This window comes from Streptopelia decaocto, assembly GCF_964273445.1.
Source record: "Streptopelia decaocto genome assembly, chromosome: 19".
In the NCBI taxonomy this organism is placed as follows: domain Eukaryota; kingdom Metazoa; phylum Chordata; class Aves; order Columbiformes; family Columbidae; genus Streptopelia; species Streptopelia decaocto.
The window spans coordinates 789708-803160 of NC_138674.1; the positions used below are offsets into that span (position 1 = coordinate 789708).

General features: G+C 53.0%; 1 long non-coding RNA gene across 1 annotated transcript in view; it reads left to right on the plus strand.

Annotated features, from left to right (window-relative positions):
- The window catches only part of LOC309447903, a 66634-nt gene that overhangs the window by 24237 nt on the left and 28944 nt on the right, over positions 1-13453 (plus strand). The gene's annotated exons all lie outside the window — the stretch shown is intronic.

Consider the following 13453-nt stretch of genomic DNA (forward strand, 5'->3'; position numbering starts at 1 on the left):
AGGCAGGTAAGGCTCGAGAGCCAGTTCAACCTGTGGAAACTGGCAGTGTCCTCAGCCCACTGGAGCAGCTCCAGTTTATACCACTGAGGATCCGACTTGGAATTTCAGGGCTTTTCAGTCACCATCATAAATATCTCTTCTTTTTCTTGGCAATGAAAGGATCTATAGGGTAGTTCCAAAAAATGAAAAGAAGTTGTTGGCAGATGTGTCTATTAGTTTGAGCTGGGGATTTTGCCTTTTTTGCGGTTTGAGCTCAGTGGCGGGCAGCGCGGAGGTTTCCTGACGTCCGCAGTAGCTTTGCCTTTGGCTGCGCGCTCCGCTGGGCTGTCCCGGAGGAGCGTTCTTTGTTTCCCTGCGCTGATTGTGCAGAAGCACAGGAGAGGTTTAAATGAGAGACCCTAGAAATACAGAGCGAGAGGAATCCAAAAGCTGCCCCTTGTCTCACTGACAAGCGGCCCTCGTGTGTCTGGATCTCCACTGGAGTCAGGAGCTTTGTTCAGCTCTTGAGAGGGATGGTGTGTGGCTAATGGAACATAAGCAGTAGATGATGTCTCACTTTGCGTATTTGCAACATGAAAAATAGCACCTTTCTAAGCTGCAGATTCCTATGGAAAACGTTCTGAGCCTTCCGGGAGTAGCATTCCTTGGCGGGGCAGGAGGTGCTGTGCCTTGGGAGGCCCTGCAGAGCCAGGCCTGTCACTGCGATGGCAGGAGATTGGGGCTGGCGCCTCCGTGGGTGTGAGTGTAAACACGGCGCTGGCTGTGCCAGCAGAGCGTGCCCGGCGCTGTTAGCGCGGAGCCTCCACTCCAGCTTGCTCCCGAGCCGTTAGCGGCGTGCTTGCAGTTCCGGGGGACGTGGAAATTGCCTTGTTTGCTCTAATTTGGCAATAGGGAGCTGTCAGCCCTTTGAGGCACTGGAGTACTTCCCTGAAGTGGAGAGTTGCTGTTCAGCAACTCTGCAGAGCAGATCTGAGAAGAAACGGAGCCCGTGTTTTGGACAGAGGAGCGAGGTCTCGGTTGGTGCTCACCTCGCCCTGCCCGAGCGCTTCTCCCTGCTGATCTTCCCCCTGCTGCCGCCGGCCCGTGCTCTCCAGTGCCAGCACAAATCAAGGCGAAAGGTTGTATAAATTCCCCTTTGGAACTTAGGTTGCCTAGATTTTTAAGTTTGGTCCTGGGGCGCGTTCAGGAAAAACGTCAAAGCCTTCTGCTCCGTTATTTGTGCTGACCTAAAAATAACTTTGGGGGCCACACCTTAACTGAACATACTCCCTTGCAACCAGAGCAGTATACAAATTCCCATGAATTTGCCAGAAACCAGAGTCTTCAGAAGCTCAAAAACGATTGCTCTTCGTGGTGTCACCCGTCCTGATGGAAATCAGTGGGGGTGTTGGAACACAGCACGTGGAGGAAGGACTTGCTTCATCTCCAGCTGGACATCACCAAGTCTTCAGTCAGAGCCACCGATGCAGGGACTGCTGACCTTTCACAAGCCCCAGAGACCTGAGCAAAAATAGAAAGAATAAGAAAACAAGCTCTAGCATAACTTTTGTCAAGGCAAGAGAAATAATTTCCCAGCCCGCTCTGCTCCTTCACAGCCCCGGCAGGTTTTACGAGCTGAAGCAATCAGTCTCCCAGGAGGTGCTGGAGAGGAAAAGGGAGACGGGAAACCAGGGCCGTGTTTCCATGTGCTGTAATGCAGCAGTTTCAGGCGGTGGAAGCCGAGCGCTTTCCCAGCCAGGGAGCGGCTGAGCCCGGGCTGTGCAAACCCCTCGGGTCCATGGCAGGGAGGTGACTGCGGCTCCTCTGGTGACCATCCCTGCGGACCGAATACACCTTGACTCCATCTTTTCATTTTACAGGCCCTGCACAATAATCAGCTCTTAATTCACCCTCCCACCTCTCTCCTCTCACTGCTGAGGAACAGCAGATGGGAGATTTCATGTACCATAAATATTTAGATTGTGCCTGTGTGTTTATAACACTTGCCGAGAGTGTAACTGGAGCAGCTCACACTCAGCAGCAGCACCTGATCTGGAGAGTTTTCCATCACCTCATAGGGACCCGGCAGCCGTGCGCGGCACGCCGGCCACGCACCGGCACCGGTAGCCGTGCTGTCCCTGCCCCTCTCTGCCCCCCCGCCGGTGAACAGGAGCAGCAGTAACAACACGGACGTGCTTTCGTGTCCCTTGGGAGCTGCTGCTCCTAAGAAAAAAGCTGTAGTTGGGATTGAGTGGAAAGTTTTTGCAGCGTTACCATGGGAAGGTGGCGCGGGCAGGCGCGTCCCTGGGTGAGCCATAGGTTCTAGGTCACCCGAGCTCAGAGCTCCATCGGGCGTGTGTGTGAGAGCCTGAGTGGCTCAACTGCGCGGTGCCGTTGCCTTTAAGAAGGTGAAATATCTAACGCAGGAACTTTTGAAGAGCAGGTTAGACCTCAGGAAGGACAGCCAAGCTGGTCTGTACTTTGGGAGCACAAGAGTATCCAGCGGAGGCTGTAGGCCTGGACCAGGCCAAGCTGGGCTGTGCTGGTCGCGCGGGTTTAGGTGGGGACCGGGCTCTGCAGCTCGTGGCCGGTCGCTGCGCTCAGCCCCGCGCTTCCCGGGGCATCAGGGCTCTTCAGTGTTATGGAATTTTCTGTGCTTTCATAAATGTGTTTTTACTTATGTTTCTTTAGGGGAAAATATTTTTCTTTCTCTGCGTAGCCTCTTTAGGACTTTCTGTGGAAGTGAAGCCAATAGTACTAGCTCGGGCTCTTTTTTCCCCTGTCCTGTGCTTTTTTCCTCTCTTTTTTTTGAGAGGAAATAAATCTCTGTTTTCAGTCCCTTCCCTTGCTCCTATTGCACTTATCTGATGGGTTCTCTGTCCCGTGGCTTTAGGACCAGGAGTAATGACTCACTCGCAAGCTTAGGAAGGGTTTTCCTCTCTGGGCGAGCGATTTGACCCTTGTCTGCTATGGGATTGTTCAGACCTTTTTCCTGGAGCCTTTAGAGCTTGTCCTGGCAGAGGTAAGACATGGCAAGAGGTGGATTCGAAGTGGTGCCCGGTTTGGCAACTGTTGGGTTCTTTAAAGATTGGTCTTTACCACCAGTGGCAAATGTTTAATTTGGTAAGGACTGGAACTAAGAAGGAAAAAAGAGAAAGAGAGTGAGAGAGAGAGAACCCTTCCTCATCTTGTTTTAGAATCAAGGGATGGAGAGGAAACATAAACTCAATTTTATGTGGATTATAAGGCACCTATAAAGAGAGTCATATGAACTGAGACACTTGGCTCTGTTACCCTAATGATACCTATGGAACAATATGTGAAACCTATTACACTATTCTGGATATATGTGTGTATATATATATATTTATATATATGTACAGAGAATGAGAGAGAGGGAGACGAAATATGGGGCCTTTATTTTTATTGGCTTCTGCAAAGAATAAATTACACAGAGAGGGCAAGGTTAAATTATTGTAAATGTCTGTATGAAAGGCATCACTTAATTATTAACAGTCCGCTACAAATAAAAGGTACATATGCTAAAATGGCCCGACCCGCTGGATTGTGGGCTTTGTTTAAAATGGTTGCTGAGGCCCACAGCTGACTTGTTCTGTGTCAGACAGGCTGGAAAAAGAGGCAGGGTAAGGTTTCATTGAGAGTGGCTCGTATCCACCCGTTCGCAGTGCCAGATGTGCCGTGAACGCCGGGCAAGGGGCTGAGGGACGGGGGCTGCGAGCGGGGCAGCGCCATGGGGAGCAGGGGCTGTAGAGCCACAGGATGGACGGGGCAGGAGGGAGCTCCGGGCAGCTGCTGCTGCTCATGGTTAAGCATGTCTTACAGTCTTTCTCTCGTGTTCCACAAAGCACACGATACATGCGGTACTGCTTTACTCGTGGTTTTTATTTCAACAAGATCTCCGTGAACAAGCAGCGCCATAGGGCAGAGCCATCTTCCCTGAGAGACCTTCTCTCTCATCCGCAGCCAAGGCTGACTCCTGGCCAAGAGACTCTTGTCAAAGGAGCTCCAGTGTATGAACAGGGCATCTTCCTATTTGCATCCACTTACATTTGCAGAGCTCTTCAATCCTGGCCCCTGGAGGCCTTTGGGTTGCACCTGAGGAATCTGCAAACGGTAACTCGAAAGAGAAAACCATCCCAGGATGGAATTTCCAGAGGGAAACTTGGAGGCTTCAACATGTTGAGGAAAAGAAAAAAGGGTAAAAATTCAGCAGTCTATATGAATGAAGAACTCAGTGGGAAGCTCTCCCTGTTACTCCCTTACAAAATGAGAAGCGCTTGGTGCAGGCAGGAGAGGGGCGCGTGGCTCCCGATCCGCCGGCGGCCGCGCGGGCCAGGGGCTCTCGGGCGCTGGGGCCGGGGGCTCTCGGGCGCTGGGGCCGGGGGCTCTCGGGCGCTGGGGCTGGGGGCTCTCGGGCGCTGGGGCCGGGCCGCTGGCTGGGCGGGACACACACCGCGGGCCCCAAAGCACCCGGGTCTGCCGCCTCCCCCCCAGTGAGCTCTTCCAAAGGGCAGGTGTGCCAACAACACCGTTTGCTCTTATGGAAAAACAGGATGACTAAGAAAATATTCAATGCGAGCTTGATCCTGATGGATTTTAATGCAGTTTGGCATTTGGAGAAGGGATGGAGAGGGGGAGCCCAAATCATCATTATCCAGTGGTCCCTACAGCCATTTGTAAGTGCACTGCAAAGCATCCATACCCTTGTGTTTGACACTCAGATTTAGTAAAGCCACATCATATGATTATACTGTGCTTTTACAGTGGCCTTTTCATGTGCTGTCGTCTGTGTCAGTGAGACATGTTCGCAAAGGTCGGTCTCTTCTTCCACATCACTAAAATTCCCACCAGTGGCTGCCCATCTGCTTTCCGCAGCCTGTCCCTCCGTGTCCCTTTGGCTGCTCCGTGCGGGGACGCGCGTGGAGGCCGCTCCGCCTGGGCTGGGTGCCCGTTCCGGGGCCAGGTCTGTGTAGAAGACATTGAAGAAATTGCTCCAGAAAAGATGAATTTTGTTGCACTTTCTCATCTCATCAGGCTTCTCTTCTGCATGAAGGTTTGCAAACGCAAGCCTCGAGCGGCTGGGGAAGCTTCAAGTCTAGGTGAAGACTGGTTGGATGGGATAAGCGACAGGTAGATTCTCTGCTCTGCACAATTCATTAGGTCCCGGCTCTGTATTTTACCTTTCTCAGAGTCTGATATTTTCCCATAAGGCCCTTGATGACAGTGGGGGCAAGAGAACACTTAACCCACTGCTTCTCTTTGTTTGGGCCGCACATGAGCGAGGAGCAGAGCACTTGCGCTGTGCCTGCAGACAGGAGCCGAGTTCTCCCGTCGGAGTCCCGGCTCCATGGGGGGTGCGTCTCGGAACACGGGAAAGCGTGTCGTGACCGCGCAAGCCAGCGGTAGCACAGCCTGCTACAGACCCCATGGGCTGCGAGGATCTCTATCATTCACATCTTAGGAGCTGGTTTGGCGCGTCTCCAGAGGACGTTGGCAGCTGTTCAAGGCCTTGCAAGGTGCTGAACACGCTCGAGTTCCTTTTGTCTCCATCGCGTGCACGTGTGCAGGGAGGGGTTGCCCGAGCTCGCCTGCGTGCGTGGGACCGGGCCGGGGTGGCCGTGCGTGTGGCCGGTGCAGCTGCAGGGGAGGGTCTGCCGGGCGGCTTTTCGCCTGGCGCGTGAGCCGCAGCCCCGTCCCCGCTGCCGCGGCTTCTCGGTGCTGGTCGCGATCGCTGCTTGTAGCCGCAGGGCTGGATGGCTGCGGGTGAGACTGCGGCGCGAGTGTCAGGACCGGTGGTGAGGTGGATTTATGAGGACGAAACGTCACGTAGCAGCCGGTGGCTGTGGGATCCGGGGTCTGACCGAAGGGGACAAGGGACAAGGGGAGAAGCGAGGTCGGCCCCACCTTGCAGGGTCTGCGCTGGAATGTGTTTGCGCTGGGCGTGCGGTGCCCGAGAGCGCGTTCGCAGCGCTGTTGAGTTAGTAACGTGAACCCTACACAAATACCTCTGGGGCAGACAGGTCCATTTCGGGCTCTGTTTATTTAATAAAGAGCCAGTGAAGTAACTGCAATTTCATTGTCAATTTACTAATGCGTTACAGTTATGTTTCTTAACCTCATTGTTCAGGCTCAGGAGCTTGAAGTGCCTGGCCAAAATGTTCCTTTTTTTTCTCCTCTTATTCCCCCCCTCAAGTGTAAAACACGTTTTATTATGACTAGAATGTCTTCTATTTATCAAAAACTGGGATTAAAACCCTCAACTCCCTCCTTCCACATACACATCCAACTTGGCAACAGGTTGCTTTATTAACCTCCTGAAAGCCTCACTCACTCTCCTGCTTTTTTCTATTCTTTCTTTTTTTAAGAGAAGAAAAAACTTGCGGCGTTCCTGCACACGCTGACACCTCCACACACACACACGTGCATTTTAAAAGTCCATCTGGGAAGGACACAATGGAAACTCTGGTTGGAAGGAGACCGAGCTGTGTCTTTGTGGCGCTTTGTCCCCAGCCCGACAGCGCCGGGCCGGGGCACAGAGCTCGCTGGGCCTGCCCTGGCATTCGAAGGAAGATTTCTGCTAATCTCCCTCGAAATAAGGGTCTAATTCCTAGAGCAGAAACTTGTCAGCTGCTTGTTAACAGCCTCCCGGACCCGCGCTCACGTGGGTTCGTTATTTTTAGGAGCGTTTTCAGTTGTGCCTTTCTGATTTGGAACAGAAGCATAAACTTTGCTTAAATGTAGGCTCGTGTCCGTTTGCGCTGGTGGTGTTAATAATGCGCTGCTTAAATCAGATGGTTCGAGAAAGAAATACAGCAGCAGTGGTAGTGGGGAGGGGGGACATTTAATATTGAACTTGCTGCCTTTTTTTTTTAATGTGGAAACTTTTAGACACAATCCCGGCCCTGTGTTTAAGTCATTAAAACATCTTTAGGCATTTTCTGGGTTTAGTTTTCTTAGCAGCAGTCCTTTTCCTGGAATGTATTTTATTTTTCTTTTAAGTTGCTGAAAAAAAAAAATGCCCCTTGCATTTCCAGGCACTTTTTGATGGGGAGTGAGGAGAGGGAGGCGGGGGCGGCGGGGAGCTGGGGAAAGGGAGAGAACAGGGCCCTTTCTGTGTTTTATTTCTAATCCGCAGGAATCCATTTTAGCCTTTTATGGCTGTTGCACTTGCTGACAGGATTTACATTCTCCGTATGTTATCTGAAACATCACAATCTGTGGCAGTGGGATTGTTTCATGCCTGGGTTAGAAACACGCCGGTGCTTCTGGGAGCCTGCGGGGAGGCAGAGAGGGAAGAGCAGCGAGGAGAGAGGAGAGACGGGCTGAGCGCTTCGCAGGAGCGGCTGCTGGCAGAGTTCGCGCCCCAGACAAACTGATGTTTAAGTGAACCAGGGGAGGGTATTACAAGCCCTTTGATTGCAGCGGTGTTGGAGCGCAGTTCTGGTCTAGAAAAGCAGCTACAGTAAACCCACCCCCTTGTGCTGGGTGTCTCTGGAGCCGCGTGGTTTGCTGGTGCTGATGCTCGGGGGCTCTGTGCCCAGCCCGGCGTGGGGACCCGCACGGCCAGCCCGCGCAGGTGCCTCTGCCGGGACAGACTCGGCGCTGCCGCGGTGCTGTGCTGCTGCGGCACCGGCGCTGGGCACGGGCTTTCTGCTGACCTGGGAAAAGTCCTGAGTTTTAAGAGCCTCTTTGGAAGGAACCAAAGATGCTGCCGTTAAAATTCTGACTTCACCAAGTGTTTGTCAAGCAAAGAGTGAACAGTGAAGGTGATAGCTGTTTCTCAACAGCTACTAATGTTGTTGTGCCAGTTTGGGGTATCTGCTGAAGGACGCTGCTTTTTCAGAGCCTGCCGAGTCCCGGCCGTCTCAGCACACGTCCCTCGGTCTGCCTTCACCTGGAGGCGCCACACACCTCCCGTCATCCCTTTTGAGCGGCTCAGCCGTTCTCCTTCGGCTGCGCTGGCCCTGGCTTCACTTTGATACTCCCCGCTAAGTTAGTAGATGTGTCTCTGAATACACAAGAAGGTGCCATTCCACATACTTGGTTTTCTGATCATGACCAAAGTCTAAGCTCTTAAGGTAGGGACTTCAGTTTTTTAATAACTCACGGGAGAACCCAGGGAAAATGTAAGTTTTATGGAGTCTAGAGAATATTTTTAAAGGATTTAGATGTCTGGAAAAAAGTGTCTTAGGAGGTTTAACTGCTTTGCAGCAGAAAAAAATATTAACAAATATTCTTATTTCTTTGTTAGTCCCTTCTGGAGCAGAACAGCGGCCACGTGCCCAGGGAAGGCCTGTGACCGGAGCTGTGGGCCAGGTCCCCACCGGCGCAGGGCAGCACAGCCCCATGTAGGCTGCTGGAGCTTGGTCCCATGTGTGTTAGAGGTTGAAAGCACCATAATCACTAGAGCTTTGAGAGATTATTGTTTTTGGGGTGGTGTAAAACTCCCTGGGATGTAAAAAGCTCCGTGATTGAGAATTGGCAACATTATCTTGGATCCCAATGTAGACAGAGGAGGATTTAGGCTGCTGGTCTCTTGCCTGTGGTCCCCTCTGTGCCGCCGCTGTTTGATCCCCTTAGCGGGGACAGTCCTGCTCCCCGGGAGCTGCATCAGCGCTGGGCATCGCCTGGGGCTTTCTGCCCAAGTTGGTGGGTCTGTGCTATCTGAGCTCTGGAACGGTTTTGAACTAAAAGAGCTGGATATGAGGAAGAAGGTTTTTACAGTGAGGGTGGTGAGAGCCTTGCCCAGGTACCCAGAGAGGGGGTGGATGAACCGTCCCTGGAGACATCCCAGGCCAGGCTGGACGGGGCTCTGAGCAACCTGAGCTGGTGCAGATGTCCCTGTCATGGCAGGGGGCACTGGGAAGGTCCCTCCAACCCAGTTATTTGATGGTTCTGCAGTGACATCCCTCAGCACCCCTGTCCCTGTCACCCCGCGGCCGACCCTGCGTGCCCTCCCGGACCCGCGGCAGAGCCGGTGCCCCCACCGCCCTCCTGGCCCCCTCACCGGGGAATCGCGTTACTCTGCCCGTCCCTGTGAGTGAAAGAACCCACCTGTGTCTGCGGGGCCTGTTTGGGATTCCTGGGAAACTTTAACCTCTATTAATACCACTAAATTATTTCTTCATATGGCAAAGTACTTATGTAAACCGATCTCCTCCCGCCTTCCCCTCCCGACTTGGAGGAGGCAGCGCTCTCGCTCAGATGGATCTACCTGCTCTCTGGGGGCTCTCAAAGCCTCCACATTCCTCCGCCGCACTGCTTTGTGTTGCAGAAGGACGTGCGTGTGCTGGAAACGAACACGTGATGGGAAAAGGGGGAGAGAAAGAAGAAGGAAGGGAGGAGTGAGATCACCCAAATAATTGGCTCGGAGGCCTCTGGAGCAGCAGCAGGTTGAGCCGCACATTTGTCTGTCTCTCCGTCAGGTTCTGCTGAGCTGATGTCTGACTCGGACCTCCCAGAGCTGGAGTAAATTAGGAGTAGGCTCGCTGGGGTCAAGTGGGCTTAGTTGTCATTTACACCGACACCTCTTTTTACATACGCCAGCTACCAGCATTGCCAGACTGGTGTGAAGGCACCTTCATGGAAATGAGAACCAGGCCCGGGAGGTTATTTTTCCCAGAGGCAGCAGCAGATCCTCCCAGCCACGAACATTCAGAAATTGTAGAAATCATGGGACTACCCTGGAATTCCTCAGATTTGATCAGTTTTCTTTCATTCATTTTTTGGGGCTTACTGCTTCTGCCCTTAGCTGCAAAGGCTAAAAACGTGCTTTTTAAATGCAAACAAACAAGTTAAGGGTAAAATGTGTCATGGAATCACGGGACTCCAGCAGATGGGGCTCAAAGAAAAGAATGCCAAAACAGCTGCCGGCTGCCGGTGCTGATGGTGTCACTGCGGCAGGATGGGACCTGGCCCTGGGACACGGCCCGGCTGCCGCCTGGTGACCGTTCATTGCTCTTGGGCTTGTACAGTAAGTTGAAGCTCTCATGGCTTTGCTGGAGCAAGCAGCCCTGAGAGCCGGAAATGGGTCCTGGCTCCAGCTACCGGGCACCCACAGTCGTCTCTTGCCTTGGGGAAAGCCCACGGTCACAAATAACCTAGTGCACTTGCAGCAGGCACTGGCTTTTCAAACCCAGCAGCAGAACACGTTGGAACAATCCTGCACTGTTTTGCCCCTATGCTCCCCAGCTGGTGTTCGGTTGGTGCAGAGCTGAGATTTCAAATTCCACCTGAGTTTGGAAATTCCAAATCCATTTTCCACTTCTGCAATCACCCTTTGTGCATGGCCGAGGAAAAGGAACTTGCCAAAACTTAGTTAGCAAGTTAGTTACTCAGTTCTGGAGCTCTACCCAATGCATCTCCCAACCCACTGGCTCTCCAGCCTGACCCGCTAAATTATTGAGAGTGGGCCGGAGAAAAGTGAGAACCCACCATCATTGTGTGTGGGAAACGAAGAGCGATGTCTGCCCAAGAGTGACCAACTCCTCCAAGTTTGAGAAGTTTGGTACTTTGACCTGAGCGCAGGCCGGGCGCTGGGCCGCGTGGCGCTGGCTTTGTCAAGGGCTCCTTGCTCGCCCGCCGGGCCGTCCCGGCTGCCGAGCGCTCCCCGGTGAGCTCTGGCCGCCCTCCAGCACCAGCACAGGGGACCCGAGTTCAGTGGAGTGAGAGGGACTCCCGACACCAGGCTGGAGCCATTCCCATCATCTGCGGCTGCTCCGGGCAGGGGGTTGTGCAATCGTGCGCTGAACCAGCAGCCCCACGACCTGTGACTCGTGCTGCTCCGGTGGCTTCGCATCGACGCTGCCTTTCTGGAAGGGATATTTTGGTCAACACAGGTATTGGGTTAAGTCTGGACAATCGAGACACAGGAATTACGGAGTAAAATGTCCTGGCCTGTCTTCTACAGGAGGTCATCGAGATGATCTGTTTGTCCCTTCTGGCCTTTAAATCTACTAATCTATTTTGCCTTCCAGGAAATATAACTATATTCTGAGAACAACAGCCCCTTAGGAAAAAAAAAGAAAGAAAAAAGCAAGCGAGCATGCCTTTGAAAAACAACAGCAAGGAAAAAACCTTTCAACTATAAAATAAACTAAGGTACAAGGTGCAATTAACAATGCACAAACAGCAAAGCCTGGAATGTAAATTGTATTTAAATAGGGCTGTGAAGAATGTTTCAGTCCCTTAAATGGCTTCTCTCTCCTGCTGCCTTGAACCTCCAATCAAGCCCTGCCTGGGAGTAATTTGGTGCTGGAAATTGTTGCCACACGAACAGCTGAAGGCTGGCAGGGTCACCGGCCCCCCGTGTCACACCCTGTCATTTTAGATTAAGATATGCAAAGGCGACACGGCTGCGAACTTTCTCTTTGCTGCTATGGCTGTGTCCATCCCCTTGGCTGTAATGAGAGGAAGGCGTAATTGGAGTCAACTGCTTGATTATGATAATTGCTACTGTCTGGGGGAAGAAACAGTTGAGTCCGGGAGCCTGATCCGTGCTGCACCTTTTGGGTGATTGCTGTCCGTTCGCCAGCAGATGGGCCTGCCAGAAAACAGCCTTTTTGGCCCCGCTCTGGCCTCTTGACCTCTGCTTGACCACTTGTTGACTCCACGATTGCAGGCAGGGTCAGGGGTTCCCTGGCTCTTCTCCGCTTCCCACCGGAGGATTGGGCCTGAAGGATTTATCCCCCAAGAGGGAAAAGGCCTTTTCAAAATTTATCCCCAGTTCTTCACAGCGACACAAGTGGGAGATGAGCTGCCATATATTTCCCACTGGGATATTTATCGCTTTCATTGTACGTCTCAGCACCAATCTGTGGGAAATCCCTCCGGGAAGCTGGGCTGGCCAATCTGTCATACTCTGCCCGCTTTCATTTGCTGGGAGAGCAGAGATGGGCCTGGAGGTCAAGGCACTGGGATGGGAACAAGGAGACGGGCGCTCGAATTTCAGAGCTTCCAGCAAGTCCTAATGTGATCTTGTCCGAGTTACTTCGTCTGTCTCTTTGCATTGGTGCCCCTTTGAGAGGCAGAGATGGCCCCTTCCCTGCCTTAGCTTGTTTATGAAACGGTCTCGAGATCCTGCGATAGGGCCGGGAGGATCTCGCACTCCCAGCTCCGCCAGGCCGGGGCACGTCCCTGCGGGAGCCCTGCGGCGCTCTGCCGCTCCAGCGGCAGTGGAGCGGGAAGCGGCGCTGGGAGCTCCGTGCTGTACCAGCCGCTGGTGACGCTGCCGGCGGTGCTGCGAGCGGGGACCTGGAAAGCCGTGGAGCGGAGATCACAGCTATCACTGAGGTGTTAATTCATGGCTATGAATAGTATTTATTAATATCAGCCCTGAGTGCAAAGCTTGACTCTAGCCGTGAAGCTGCAAGCTCAGCCGGGGCAGCAACAGTAAATAACCAACAAGTAATTGGGTAATTGTTTCCTTGGTATCTTGAAAGTTTTAGAAGATCATTTTTTAAAAACGTTCGTGTTCCAGAGCATGGAGGGGAAGGCCCTGCCTGCACAGCGGAGAGAGAGAGCCCGTCAGGAAGGGAAGGGCAGAGCAGAGCTGCGGGGCAGGCGGAGCGGAGCCGGCGCAGCCTGGCGCTGCCCGGGACGCGGGCACGGGGACGCGGGCACGGGGACGCGTGGGCACTCTGCTCTCCTCGTTCTGGCGGCTTCAAACGTGAGCTTGTTTGCATGAGTATGAGTTTTTCTCTTTTTATTAATGAGGTGTCTCCGCAGAGTCCCCCTGGGCTCCGTGTTAGCAAGCGGCTCTTCCTGAGCGTGTCAGGCTCTTTATTCCGAGCATTCTGCACAGCCCACGGATTTTAGGGTCAGGCAAAGGAGGATTCTTCTGCAGTTTGGTGAGAGAGGAAGGTGTTTAATCTGCTTTCCAGGGTAGATTAAGAATCTCTATAGACTGTAGCTGTGCAGCGGTGTTAGCATGACCGAGCAGAGATCTCTGAGCAGAGGTGTAGCTGTTATGATAAAACAGCTACCTGGATTTCCTTAACAAAATGCTGTGCTAAAATGTCATTGAGCAGTCAAGTGCTCTAAGTAACCCTGTGGCTGCGGTTGCGAAGCAGCCGGCTTTTCTGAGGCTGCGGGTCAGGAGGAGGCTGAAGCAGCCGCCTGGCCCCGCGTGCCCAGGGCCAGAGACTAAAGGCAACTGGTTCTCCCAGCAGAGCGTCCGTGGGGCTCAGTTCTGCCGCTGGCCCCAGGAATCTGCCCCCAAAGATCTGGGGCCTGTAGCTTCGAATGCCTTTCTGCACAGCAATTCTTTCTGCGAAAAATAATTAAGCCACTTTGTAAGAAGCTGTGTTAACTGAAACCTGCAGGAGAAGAGCGTGTGCTGTGAACTCCAGCTCCTCGCTCTGTCAGCAGCAAGGTGGTCACCGGCCTGAATATGGCTCCTGAATATTGCTCCCGAATATTGCTCCCGAATATTGCCCCTGGTGTGTCTGAAGGC